Genomic DNA, 15,893 nt, shown 5'->3' with positions numbered 1-15,893 from the left:
TTACACTGAACTGAATTACACTGAATTGAACTGAGCTGAAGTGAAATGAATTGAACTCAATTGGAATTAATGAAAATAAAGTTAAATTTACTTGAATTTATGGAAACAAATGGGACTGAACTGATTTAAACTAACTTAATGGTAAATGGATTAAGCAAAATTCAACACAATCAGCTGAACTGAAGTTAATTGAATTGAATCAGATTGAACTAAAATTAATTTAATTAAATGAATTGAATTGAAATGAACTGAAAATAATTAAATGGAATCAAATTTAATTAACTGAATTCAATTCAATTGAACTGAACTAAACCAAATTTATTGTAATGAATTAAGTTGAACTAAATTAAATTGAATTTACATGACTTACATTAAATCACTTCAGCTAAATGAAATTAATTTAGTGGAATTGAAATAAATTGGAATGAATTGAACAGACTTGACTGTAACTGAAAGAAACAATTGAATTGAAGTGATGTAAACTGAAATAAATTTAATGAATTGAATCAAATTGAAGTAACTGCATTAAACAAAACTGAATGTATTTAACTGAAGTGAATTTATATGCATTATGTTAAAAACACTTCAGTTAATTGAAATTAATTGATTGAATTGAACTGACTTAATGTGACTGGAATAGACTGAACTGAATGAACATGTATGGTGGAAATTGAATTAAACTAAATTGAATTTAATTAATTGAATTGAAATTAATTAAATTGAAATTAATTATGTTAAAGTCACTTGAATTAGTTGAAACAAATGGGATGAAAATTAATTGATTTGAATTAAAGTGAATTGAATTATACTAAACTGAAGTAAACTAAATTGAATTAATTTAATTGAATTAAATTTAACTAACTTTTACTTTTTAAGTAATTAAGTTAAAGTCACTTGAATTTGTTGACACAAAGGGACTAAAATTAATTGATTTTAATTCAAATTAATTGAATTGAATGAATTATATTGAACTGAAGTGTAGTAAACTAAACTAATTGAAGTTAATTTATTGAAATGAATTGCATTCACAGGAATTAATTTTAAAATCACTTCAATGGACTGCTGTGGGCTGGTGCCCTGCCCGGGGTTTGTTTCCTGCCTTGCGCCCTGTGTTACCTGGGATTGGCTGCAGCAGACCCACGTAACCCTGTAGTTAGGATATAGCAGGTTGGATAATGGATGGATGGATGGACTTCAATGAACTGAATTGAATTTTATTGAACTGACTTGGAGAGAAAATTTTCTTTCTCATGGTCTGAGAGTCCTTCAGTTGCCTTTTGGCAAACTCCAGGCGGGCTGTCATGTGCCTTTTACTAAGGAGTGGCTTCCGTCTGGCCATTCTACCATACAGGGCTGATTGGTGGATTGCTGCATAGATGGTTGTCCTTCTGGAAGGTTCTCCTCTCTCCACAGAGGACCTCTGGAGCTCTGACAGAGTGACCATCGAGTTCTTGGTCACCTCCCGACTAAGGCCCTTCTCCCCCGATCGCTCAGTTTAGATGGCCGGCCAGCTCTAGGAAGAGTCCTGGTGGTTTCGAACTTCTTCCACTTACGGATGATGGAGGCCACTGTGCTCATTGGGACCTTCAAAGCAGCAGAAATTATTCTGTAACCTTCCCCAGATTTGTGCCTCAAGACAATCCTGTCTCGGAGGTCTACAGACAATTCCTTTGACTTCATGCTTGGTTTGTGCTCTGACATGAACTGTCAACTGTGGGACCTTATATAGACAGGTGTGTGCCTTTCCAAATCATGTCCAGTCAACTGAATTTACCACAGGTGGACTCCAATGAAGCTGCAGAAACATCTCAAGGATGATCAGGGGAAACAGGATGCACCTGAGCTCAATTTTGAGCTTCACGGCAAAGGCTGTGAATACTTATGTACATGTGCTTTCTCAAAATGCTCAAGTAAACTTTTTTCACTTTGTCATTATGGGGTGTTGTGTGTAGAATTCTGAGGAAAAAAATTAGAATTTATTCCATTTTGGAATAAGGCTGTAACATAACAAAATGTGGAAAAAGTGATGCGCTGTGAATACTTTCCGGATGCACTGTATCTGAACTGGACAAACTGAATCAAAAAGAGGACACGCAATCTGATAAGAAAAGCCAGGACTCCTTATACAGTACATCTGGCAGCCGTCATGCAGAGCAGCCATTTTAATTAAAGCATATCCACTGCTAAAATGGCAAATTCATCATACGGATTAAGGCAATAGTGTGCCAATTCACCCCCCTAACCACAGATCAGAGACACAGCTCTAGTAAGCTAAGGCAGAAAGCAGATCATTTGGTGGGCCAAGCAGTGCCCCCCGACCCTATGAACACTGCCAGTTTGACAGAATCAGTAATTGCAGTCATGTTCTCTGTGTGCACTCAACCTGATGCCACTGAATCATTTAGCACCACCCATTCTTCTGTCACTCAATCAGCTACAGCCCACCCATCCAGCTGCCACTCAATTATCAAGTCCCACCCCAGCCTGATGACTCTCAGTCATATAGCCTCACCCAGCTTACCTGGGATTGGCTGCAGCAGACCCACGTAACCCTGTAGTTAGGATATAGCAGGTTGGATAATGGATGGATGGATGGACTTCAATGAACTGAATTGAATTTTATTGAACTGACTTGGATTTAACTGATATAGGCTGAATTGAATTTAATGAATTGAATTGAACTGAAGTAAACTGAATTAAACTAAATTGAATTTCAGAAATTGAAATGAATTGCACTTAATTAAATTGAAATTAATTAAATTAAAGTCACTTGAATAAATTAAAACAAATGGGACTAAATATGATTGATTTGAATTAAACTGAATTGAATTGCACTGAACTGAAATGAACCAATTTGAATGTAATTAATTGAAAGGAATTGAACTAAACTGAAATGAAATGAATAAACTAATAAATTGAAATTAATTAAGTTAAAGTCACTTGGATTGGTTGAAGCAAAGGGACTAAAATTAATTGATTTGAATTAAATTGAATTGAATTGCACTGAACTGAAGTGAACCTAACTAAACTGAATTGGATTTGCAGGAATTCATTTAAAATCACTTCAGCTAACTGACTTGAGCATACCTGAAAGAGACCAAATTGATTTTAATGAATTAAACTGAACTGAAGTAAACTGAATTAAACTTAATTGAATGGAAACTGAATCATACTGAACTAATTCAAAGTTAAAGTCACTTGAATTAGTTGAAACAAATTGAACAAAATGAATTGAATTAAACTGAATTTAAGCAAATGAATTTAACTGAGTTAATTGAATTAATTAAGTTACGTTTACTTCCATTAATTGAATTGAAGTGAATTAAACTAAATAGAATGAAGCAAATTGAAATGAACTTAACTCAGCTAAACTGAATCAAACTGACCTGATCTTTATGCCAATGATTTGAATTGAATTATCTGAAGTGAAGTGACTTGAATTGAATGTCCAAGTCCCCAGGTATTTTGACAGCATAGTCTCCCCGTATCCAGCTGCTCACATTTACCTCAGAATGAAGAAAAAGAGTCGGCGTGAGAACAAAGTGAGCCAGCTATGGAGGCTGTGCTGCAATCTTAGCCCCTCTCTGGCAGGCTTACACGGTGGGCTCACACTAGATGGACAGGCACCACCAAGCAATGGCCTAAATGAAAATTAGTAATCTGATCAAATGGTGTGCTGGGTGAGTGAATGGCCCACTGACCTTGAATCTGCAGCTTGAGCCTGATCAATTAATATCATTAGAAATATTGCATTTTATCGACAGTGTGTTTGTCATCCACCTGCAGCTGAAGTGAACCCCCCCAGGACTTTGCAAATAATGACAGCGTTTACTGCTTGATTTGCATTGTGCATGGGAAGCAAGTTCTCTTTCGTCAAATTTATTTTTGTGTAGCACCTGTCACTGAGTGCAGGATCAGAGAGGGGGCTTACACATAACTAACATACTGTGTATTATCAGGAAATTCTTTGCTGCCCTTCTTGACACTTCTCAGTTGATCGAGCTGCCCTGTGGGACATCCTGAGGATTTGCGGGATCCCCTTGAGGTTGCTGGATATCATGGCCAGCCTATACGCTGGTACTGTGAGTGCTGTGCAGAGTGGAGGCAGGACCTCTGCGTTTTTCCCAGTTGATTCTGGGGTTCGTCAGGGGTCTGTTCTTGCTCCTACTCAGTTCAATGCTTGTACGGACTGGGTGTTGGACAAGGTCGTGGGGTCCAGCGGCTGTGGGGCATCTGTTGGTGAAGAAAGATTCACGGATCTTGATTTTGCTGACGATGCTGTGATCTTCGCGGAGTCAATGGAGGCTCTGATCGGGGCGCTCGAGAGACTGAGTGAGGAGTCTGAGTGTCTGGGCCTGTGAGTGTCCTGAATAAAAACCAACATCCAGGCCTTTAATGACCTCTTGGGCACGGCCATCAGCATTGTGTCTGTTTGCGGAGAGAGTGTTGACCTTGTTGAAAGGTTTACTTACCTTGGCAGTGACATTCATGTCTCTGGTGACTCTTCCTGTGAAGTCAGTAGACGGACTCGGAGAGCATGGGGCGTCATAAGGTTGCTGGAAAGGGATGTGTGGTGCTCCCGATATCTATGCAAAAGGACGAAGGTCTAAGTCTTTAGAGTCCTGGTGCTTCCTGTCTTGCTATATGGTTGCGAGACATGGACGCTATCCAGTGACCTGAGATGAACACTGGACTCCTTCACTACTGTGTCTCTTCGGAGAATCCTTGGGTACCGTTGGTTTGACTTTGTGTTGCTCATGGAGTCCCGAATGAGGCACATTACCTGCATTGTGAGGGAGCATCAGTTACGGCACTACAGCCATGTGCCGCGTTTCTCCGAGGGTGATCCGGCTCGTAGGATCCTCATTGTTGGGGACCCAAGTGGCTGGACCAGGCCAAGGGGTCGCCCACGTAACACCTGGCTGCAAGATAGAGGGTCATTTCTGGAGGGTAGGACTGGACCGCGTGTCTGCCTGGGGGTTTGCCAACCGGGATCCCGAGCTGTTTCAACATGTAGTGGGTGCGGCAATGCACTGTACCAGTGCATGCTCCCCAGCTTGACTTCACTTGACTTCTTGACACCAGGCTGTTGTCCAAAAGTTTTTGCCTCACTGTGCGTGCAAATGCTAAGACTGAGCAAGCTCTGCACTGGTGGCAACACCATTCTGTAGCTGACTCCACAGGAGGAGACGGTCCTGGCGCTTGTTGGACACTTTTGTGCCAGGGCCAAGATAAGTGGAAATGGGTTTTTGTGATAAAGTTAACTTTTTAAGCTAATTAATCTCATTGCAATGAATTTACATGCATCTGATCACTCGGCACAATAATATAAAAACTGTGTGAACTGCCACCACAAAAACTGAAGCTGCAAGTTTTGCAAAACACAACATTTGTGCTACCGCCAAAACTTTTGGCCACTATTGTATATATATATATATATATATATATATATATATATATATATATATATATATATATATATATATATATATATATATATACAGTGAGTGTTGTACTGTATGCCATGATGGAAGAACTGCATGGAAGGAGCCATAATCCAGCCAGGATGGGACTGAAACAACATCTCTTGTAAATGGATGAATGAATGGAAAGTGTGGAGGAGTTGGTGCATTCAGGGCAGTTCCTCCCCCAATCTAATAGATGGCAGTGCTGTGCTGGCATGGACCCAGCAGGGACACCCACAGGGATATATGGGAGTTGTAGTCCTGAGGTACAATCCTATGGGGGTCCACCAGGCGATGCTGTAGGGAGGGGGACTCCCTGTTTCTGGAAGCCTCCGTCTGACCCAGAAGTGCTTCTGGTGGGCTATGCCTGTCCCGGTACTGGAAGTACTTCTGGGTCTGACATAAAAATGAGCCGTCCAACCTCCTCCCGTGAGTCAGAGTCAGGAGGTAGAAGGCAAAGCTCACCTGGAGGAGGAGGTAAAGGGAGGAGTAGGTTATTGAAAGGCTGTGGAGTGACCTGTGTATGAGGTATGTTGTGCATTAATAGGATAGGAAGATCATTGGCCCTAGTGTGTGCTTGGTGTGCTTGATGTGTTTGTGTGTGTCCTGTGGTGGGTTGGCACCCTGCCCAGGATTGGTTCCCTGCCTTGTGTCCTGTGTTGGCTGGGATTGGCTCCAGCAGACCCCCGTGACCCTGTGTTCGGATTCAGCAGGTTGGAACATGGATGGATGGATGGAGCTTATCATTGCAGCATTAGGCACGTCTTGTGCATGGGAACAGCCCTATATAAATAAAATGTATTATTATTGTTATTATTATTATTATTATTATTATTATTACAAGGGCAGCAACAGCCCTGGACATGGTGCCAGTCCATAGCAGGGTCATATCACATCTGCGAGTACCCATTTTAGAAACTTCTTGGAGATGTGAGAAGAAAATTCACAGCAACTTGGAGACAGTATACCAGCTTCACACTAATGTTGACCAGGGGCAGGACACTGTAGAAATGAAGCAGCGGCAGCACTAACCGTTAAGTTAAACGGAGATGACCGGGTTTGCGCCCCAACCTTTTCCAGTGGTGACGTGCAGTTCCTTTCTCAGCCGCAACCTCCATAAAGAAGATCCCACAATCTTCATCTTCCTCTCAGTAACCTCGGACCTCCACTCTAACCCACTGCAGATCATTTTATTATTTTGCACTCTCCACAAATAAAATGGCTCAGTGGTTAGTGCTGCTGCCTTGCAGCCCCACCAGAGTGGACCAGAGTGCATTTGGCACGCCGACCATTCCCAACGCATTGTGTGATTTCCGCAATGATCCACAGCCAGCCTGGGTTCAAATCCCACATCGGTCCATTCAGACTCTCTTTCCTGTGGTGTGTACCCTGTGTGGTGCCAACTCTTTGTGACCCTGAATATAGAAGAAAAAAGGTTTCAGTAAATATGGGTTGGCATCTCTTACAGGATTATTTTCAGGTTTATGCCTAACACAGATTCAAAAATTCATGGATGGGGTTCAGAAAATAAATACTGTACTGTTTTCTAAGGGTTCATGGTCACAGGGTACTGGAGCCAATCCCAGCAAGCACTGGGTACAAGGCAGGAACAATCCCCTGGGTAGATGAACACACTCACACACACATTCCAGGGCCAATTTAACATCGCCAGTCCAACTAAATGGCATGCATTGGGACTGTTTGGGGGACTGGAGCACCCAGAAATAACCCACGCAGACATAGAGGGAACATGCAAACTCCAGACCTGGAGGACCCAGGATGACAACCCTGGTCTCCTTACTGCAAGGCCACTCAAAACTGAGGTCCACAAGCTGCACTGTTTCCCAGCATTTGGCACTCTGACCATTCCCAGCATGTTATGTGATTCCGCGATGATCCATAATTGGTCAGTGAGAGCAGAAGGTGCTTAGCAAATGGGTTTGAAAGCAATCCATCAATCCCACTATTGACCCCAGAATGGATTTTGTAAACCTGTCAAGTCACTTTTGCCGAATTCCAATGCAGAGTGACGTGAGGGCAATCCATCAAGGGGGGACGACAGCGGCAGCAGCAGCGGTGGGCCAGTAGAGCCGTGGAGGAGACACACGTGTCAAGTGAACATTCAAACTCAAGTTCACTGGGCCGTGTGGTAAGGTGTTTAGTGTTAGACATAACTCACACTGCAGAGCTTACTGATCATCTGAGCAGCGGAAAACTGGGAACTAAATCACGAGGCAAGGCAAGGCATTATGAGATAAAGACCATGAGCCACATCTCAACATCCACTCCCTGCATGTCCCTCTGTTCTCATTACCTCTCACTTCATGACACACTTGGCCTTTTGTCTGCCACTCGGATGTTTGATGGCCCCTCATCTCAAGCCACCCCCTCAGATTCTTTTAGCTTTGTGTCCATCACTAATATCTTCCCTCTTCACATCAGAAGCGGCCGTGGTCAACGTGCTGTAAACTGCTCTCTAATTTCTTGATGCAGATATCAACCCAAATGTCATGGCAAGTCTGTTGTGACTGAGGAGCCCAAGCAGACCTGAGACCCGATAAGGCAAAAGTGGGGTGGACTTTATGGAGGATTCGCTCATCACCAGCTGGTCTTTCACTGGATAGCACCAACACATTGATCTATCCATTCATCTTTTTTGAACGCCACGTAATTCAATTCAGTTGTGCCCTGGGCACAAGGCCAGAATTAACAGGGAACTGTTAGGGCAAACTGGCACAGCCCAAAGACTTTTATGACTGGGATATCAAAGACTTTAAAGGGATTAGGCAACAAAGCAAAGTCCATCACAAGGTCTTGTCATTTGTAACGTCACTCTGGATTTATGCCACGTGTGGATGGTCCTTTAGGCTGAGTGTAGATATACTAATGGTTCACATTAAACATTGTAGAGCTTAGAAATGCTTATGGAATGTGATGTAAAGCCTATATATATATATATATATATATATATATATATATATATATATATATATATATATATATATATATATATATATATATATATATAGTTACATTATAGTTTAATTATGGTTGGCCAAAATCAGGTTTACAGTTATTCGTGTGGAACAAGACATGCAGGTTATGATTATTACAATAGCATTATTAACTCTATTAACTTAAACAAATGTCACAATAAAGCAAATAAATAAATAATACATTAATTAATAAACAAATAATAATATAAGAATAAACTCTGTGTTTTGCATACTCACAACTGTAAACCTACTTTTGCCCACCTCCGGTGACCCTGAATGGGGTAAGTGGCTTAGAAAATGGATGGATTATGTGGAATACTGTGGTGGACTGGCGTTTTGTCTGCCTTGTGCCTGATGCTGCCAGGATAGCCAGGACCCTGCATTGGATTAAGTGGATTTCAGAATGTTATTTTATTTTGTTTAGAAATAAAGAGGATTATTGAATTGTCTGTCACTCAATAATTCAATACAGATTCATAAATTCATAAATTATTTTATTGGTACCTGAACCGGTGTGTGGTAAAATTGGTGCCTCTCTACTCCTAACTTTAGGACATTTTAATAAAAATGGATCCCCTCCCCCAATTAAAAATAATATATATGTATATATTCAATAAAAAAATTGATCACACAAAATATAGATATAGAAATAGGCATAGATATAATATAGATATACAGTAGATGTAGATATACAGTAGATATAGATATATAGTAGAAATAGATAGAGATATACAGATATAGATATAGGTATAGATATACATATACACTAGATATAGATATAAATACAGGTATGGATAGAGATACACAGTAGATATAGATATAAAGTAGATATCAATATAAATATAGGTATAGATGTAGATATACAGTAGATATAGATATAGGTATAGATATAGATATACAGTAGGTAAAGATATACAGTATAGATATAGATACAGGTATAGGTACAGATATACTGTACATATACAGTAGATATAGATATAAATACAGGTATAGATATATAGATACAGATATAGATATAGATATGCAGTAGATATACTGTAGATATAGATACAGGTATAGATGTAAATATACAGTATACATAGATATATAGTATATTGTGGCAGGTGGCCGGGTGCGGCCCTCAATCAGCCGCCTATTTAAGGAGCCGCCGCCCTGCAATCAAGGCTGGAGTCGGGTGAGGAGGTGGACGAGGTCTGAGGAGGCGGCAAGGAGAGGCCCTGAGTGTGTGTGCAGTGAAGAGACGGCTTGGAGGAGAAGCCAGGACTTTGGGAGACTGTTGGGGTTTGTTGGTGGCGGTGCACTTAGTGACTTATGTATAATAATAGTGTAAATAAACGTGGGGTGATGGACTGCAACGTGCCTGCCTGTCTGTGTCCGGGCTGTTCCCTTCTACAATATATAGATAGAGATATACAGTAGATATAGATATACAGTAGATATCAATATAAATATAGGTATAGATGTAGATATACAGTAGATATAGATATATAGTAGATACAGATAAACAGTAGATGTTAATAATTGATAATCCTCTATGTTAATACACGGTGGTGTAACTCTGGACATGTTAACGTCAAAATCTCCACTTGCTGCAGGGACATCGAACTGTTGGCCGTAAGTTTACGTCCCTACTATTTGCCCAGAGAGTTTGGACACGTCATTGTTGTCATCGTGTACATCCCTCCTCGGGCAGACGTGGAGTCAGCGAGTGACATCATCCATTCCGCTGTTGCTAAGTTACAAACGCAGCACCCTGAGGCGCTTGTGCTAATTGCTGGAGACTTTAACCATGTGACGCTGGACAAAACATTACCTGCCTTCTCCCAGTATGTGGACTGTAACACCCGTGGAAATAAGACTATTGATTTACTGTATGCAAACGTTAAAGACGCATACAGCGCCACCCCGCTGCCTGCACTTGGGAAAGCAGATCATAACCTGGTTCTGCTTCAGCCTCACTACAAACCAAAAGTGAGGGTCCTACCTGCAACCACACGATCATTCAGGAAGTGGACCCTGGAGGCTGAGAAGGCTCTGAGAGAATGTTTTGGAACTACAGACTGGGATATCCTGCAGGGATCACATAGTGAGAACATTGAGGAAGTTGTTGACTGCACTACTGACTACATCAACTTCTGTATGGAAATTGTAGTTCCAGTAAGAACTGTACGCTGCTATGCTAACAACAAGCCATGGATTACAAGTGGCATCAAGGGCCTTTTGAACCAGAAGAAAAGCGCTTTTAAAGGCGGTGATCAGCATGAGCTCAAGCGCGTGCAGAAGGAACTCCGAGTCCAGCTAAGGGCGGCGAAGGAGCAGTACAGGAGAAAGCTGGAGCAGAAGTTGCAGAATAACAGCATGAAGGAAGTGTGGGATGGGATGAAGATCATCACTGGCTGCAGCTCAAAGCGGGGTACCACCATTGAGAGAGACGTGAAGAGAGCAAACCAAATGAACAACTTCTTTAACAGGTTTGACCACCCTAACCCACTCTCACTCTCACCTCGAAGTACTGCACCCTCCACACATCCTTCTGCTGATACCAGAATAGGAGAGACATCCCCATCCATAATTACAACAGCGCAAGTGAGCAGAGAGCTGAGGAGACTTCGTGCCAGCAAAGCAGCGGGTCCAGATGGAGTATTGCCACGATGGCTGAAGGTCTGTGCATCGGAGCTGGGGGGTCCTCTACAGCGCATCTTCAACCTGAGCCTGGAACAGGGGAGAGTCCCAAGGCGTTGGAAAACATCTTGCATCACTGCACGTCTGACATTGTGGTCAGCAACACAGGAGCGCCACAGGGGACTGTACTTTCTCTGGTCCTGTTCAGCCTATATACATCGGACTTCCAATACAACTCGGAGTCCTGCCATGTGCAAAAGTTTGCTGATGACACTGCTATCGTGGGCTGCATCAGGAATGGGCTGGAGGGTGAGTATAGGCACCTAATCAATGACTTTGTTAAATGGTGCGACTCAAACCACCTACAACTGAACACCAGCAAAACCAAGGAGCTGGTGGTGGATTTTAGGAGGCCCAGACCCCTCATGGACCCCGTGATCATCAGAGGTGACTGTGTGCAGATGGTGCAGACCTATAAATATCTGGGAGTGCAGCTGGATGATAAATGAGACTGGACTGCCAATACTGATGCACTGTGTAAGAAAGGACAGAGCCGGTTATACTTCCTTAGCAGGCTGGCGTCCTTCAACATCTGCAATAAGATGCTGCAGATGTTCTATCAGACGGTTGTGGCGAGCGCCCTCTTCTACACGGTGGTGTGCTGGGGAGGCAGCATTAACAAGAAGGATGCCTCACGCCTGGACAAACTGGTGAGGAAGGCAAGCTCTATTGTTGGCATGGAGCTGGACAGTTTGACATCTGTGGCAGAGCGACGAGCGCTGAGCAGGCTCCTATCAATTATGGAGAATCCACTGCATCCACTAAATAGTATCATCTCCAGACAGAAGAGCAGCTTCAGCGACAGACTGCTGTCACCGTCCTGCTCCACTGACAGACTGAGGAGATCGTTCCTCCCCCAATCTATGCGACTCTTCAATTCCACCCAGGGGAGTAAACATTAACATTATATAAAGTTATTGTCTGTTTTTACCTGCATTATTATCAATCTTTAATTTAATATTGTTTTTTGTATCAGTAAGGTGCTGCTGGAGTATGTGAATTTCCCCTTGGGATTAATAAAGTATCTATCTATCTATCTATCTATCTATCTATCTATCTATCTATCTATCTATCTATCTATCTATCTATCTATCTATCTAGATATAGATACAGGTATAGATATAAATATACTGTAGATGTAGATACAGGTATAGATATAGATATACAGTATAGATATATAGTAGATACAGATATACAGTAGATATAGATAGATACAGTAGAGATTTAGATGTAGATACAGGTATAGATATAGATATACAGTATAGATATATAATAGATACAGATATACAGTAGATATAGATAGATACAGTAGAGATTTAGATATACATATACAGTAGATATAGATAGATAGATAGATAGATAGATAGATAGATAGATAGATAGATAGATAGATAGATAGATAGATAGATAGATACTTTATTAATCCCAAGGGGAAATTCACATACTCCAGCAGCAGCATACTGATAAAGAACAATATTAAATTAAAGAGTGATAACAATGCAGGTATAACTGACAGTAACTTTGTATAATGTTAATGTTTACCCCCCCAGGTGGAATTGAAGAGACGCATAGTGTGATGGATGAACGATCTCCTCAGTCTGTCAGTGGAGCAGGATGGTGACAGCAGTCTGTCGCTGAAGCTGCTCCTCTGTCTGGAGATGATCCTGTTTAGTGGATGCAGTGGATTCTCCATGATTGACAGGAGCCTGCTCAGCGCCCGTCACTCCACCACGGATGTCAAATTGTCCAGCTCCGTGCCTACAATAGAGCCTGACTTCCTCACCAGTTTGTCCAGGTGTGAGGCGTCCCTGTTCTTTATGCTGCCTCCCCAGCACACCACCATGAAGAAGAGGGCGCTCACCACAACCGTCTGATAGAACATCTGCAGCATCTTATTGCAGATGTTGAAGGACACCAGCCTTCTAAGGAAGATATATATATATATAAATAGATACAGGTATAGATATAGATATACAGTAGATGTAGATACAGGAATAGATATAGATATACAATAGATATAGATATACTGTACATATATAGTAGATATTGATATAAATACAGGTATAGATATAAATATAGAGTAGATATACATATACATATACAGTAGACATAGACATAAATACAGGTATAGATACAGTAAAGTAAGAAAAAAACAAAGACAAAGATGAAGTGTTGTGGCACCTTGAAGTCAAGCCCTGTTTAATTGATGGGAACAAAAACAGCAAAAAAAATGAGAGGTCTTTTCAGAGAGGCAAGTCATCGACTGAAATAAAGATGGCAGTGGTACCCCTTAAGAGGAAGCCAGACTGAAGGAGTTGTGGCCTGTAAACCGTGACAACAAAGTGACGTTCCTGGGACTGCCAGTCATCTGACCTGTACAAAAAAAAGGAGGAGACGCTTTAGGCAACAGCGCCAACCCTTGGCTCAGGGTGGAATTAGATGAGCCTTCAAGTTGTCTCCCACGTGCACTTGTGTGACAATATGGATTCGATTAGATTCAACTTTATTGTCTGTATGGGTAGAATGAAATGCAGGTTATCATCTAACCAGAATGTGCAAACAGTAGAATAAGGTGCAATAGACAGTGGGTGTAACAAGGCAGTGTACAAATGAGAATATATATCTATATGATATTTTAATTTACTGGTAGTAGTATATAGAAAGAAGAGTATATAGATATGAATACTGATCAGTAAGTACAGATACATGATATGAATAAATATTTTTATATACACAATAAATATATGTAAAGAGGTGAATATACTGTATACCTACGCCCATCTGTTACTCCGCACCGCTGCAGCCTCCAAAGTTTTTATTTTTATGAGGATTTAAGGATGCTGCATGTAAACAAACAAAAACAGAGTAAAGCACTTTTAAATTACTATAATGGGAGACATTCCTCACATTGTCATATACAGTTAGATGCATAGAGCAAATTATAGTGAAATGCTTAGTTACAGAAATTCAAGAAAAACATACATATTACTAAAAAGAACCAACACAAACCCCACACATGCTGTAAGCTGGTGCCTGCAGTCGATCCCAGGCTTGTAGGTGGCAGGAAGATGTGATCGGATCTGCTCAGTTGTACTGCGGGTTTTCATTTCAAGGCACAGACATTCGAATAGAGGGGGTCCAGCTTTGTTCTGTCCTCAAACCCAGTGTGCTAACTGAAGTTTGTTTGTTCTGATGTCCCCCTGGTTGTGTCATCAGCTCTCTAGGACCAGAATGATTCATCCATTGGAACATTAGCTCATCTTTTCTGTTCCTGAGCTAGTAAACATTAATCAGGATGATGTAACTTACAGTGCATCCGGAAAGTATTCACAGCGCATCACTTTTTCCACATTTTGTTATGTTACAGCCTTATTCCAAAATGGATTAAGTTAATTTTTTCCTCAGAATTCTACGCACAACACCCCATAATGACAACGTAAAAAAAGTTTACTTGAGGTTTTTGCAAATTTATTAAAAATAAAAAAATTGAGAAAGCACATGTACATAAGTATTCACAGCCTTTGCCATGAAGCTCGAAATTGAGCTCAGGTGCATCCTGTTTCCCCTGATCATCCTTGAGATGTTTCTGCAGCTTCATTGGAGTCCACCTGTGGTAAATTCAGTTGGTTGGATATGATTTGGAAAGGCACACACCTGTCTATATAAGGTCCCACAGTTGACTGTTCATGTCAGAGCACAAACCAAGCATCCGTAAGTGGAGGAACTTCAAAACCACCAGGACTCTTCCTAGAGCTGGCCGGCCATCTAAACTGAGCGATCGGGGAAAAAGGGCCTTAGTCAGGGAGGTGACCAAGAACCCAGTGGTCACTATGTCAGAGCTCCAGAGGTCCTCTGTGGAGAGAGGAGAACCTTCCAGAAGGACAACCATCTCTGCAGCAATCCACCAATCAGGCCTGTATGGTAGAGTGGCCAGACAGAAGCCACTCCTTAGTAAAAGGCACATGGCAGCCCGCCTGGAGTTTGCCAAAAGGCACCTGAAGGACTCTCAGACCATGACAAAGAAAATTCTCTGTTCTGATGAGACAAAGATTAAACTCTTTGGTGTGAATGCCAGGCGTCACGTTTGGAGGAAACCTGGCACCATCCCTACAGTGAAGCATGGTGGTGGCAGCATCATGCTGTGGGGATGTTTTTCAGCGGCAGGAACTGGGAGACTAGTCAGGATAAAGGGAAAGATGACTGCAGCAATGTACAGAGACATCCTGGATGAAAACCTGCTCCAGAGCGCTCTTGACCTCAGACTGGGGCGACGGTTCATCTTTCAGCAGGACAACGACCCTAAGCACACAGCCAAGATATCAAAGGAGTGGCTTCAGGACAACTCTGTGAATGTCCTTGAGTGGCCCAGCCAGAGCCCAGACTTGAATCTGATTGAACATCTCTGGAGAGATCTTAAAATGGCTGTGCACCGACTCTTCCCATCCAACCTGATGGAGCTTGAGAGGTGCTGCAAAGAGGAATGGGCGAAACTGGCCAAGGATAGGTGTGCCAAGCTTGTGGCATCATATTCAAAAAGACTTGAGGCTGTAATTGCTGCCAAAGGTGCATCGACAAAGTATTGAGCAAAGGCTGTGAATACTTATGTACATGGGATTTCTCAGTTTTTTTATTTTTAATAAATTTGCAAACACCTCAAGTAACCTTTTTTCACATTGTCACGAATAAGGCTGTAACATAACAAAATGTGGAAAAAGTGATGCACTGTGAACACTTTCTGGATGCACTGTAT

Source organism: Erpetoichthys calabaricus, chromosome 4, assembly GCF_900747795.2.
Source record: "Erpetoichthys calabaricus chromosome 4, fErpCal1.3, whole genome shotgun sequence".
NCBI lineage: Eukaryota > Metazoa > Chordata > Cladistia > Polypteriformes > Polypteridae > Erpetoichthys > Erpetoichthys calabaricus.
Note: the sequence above shows the minus strand (reverse complement) of the source record.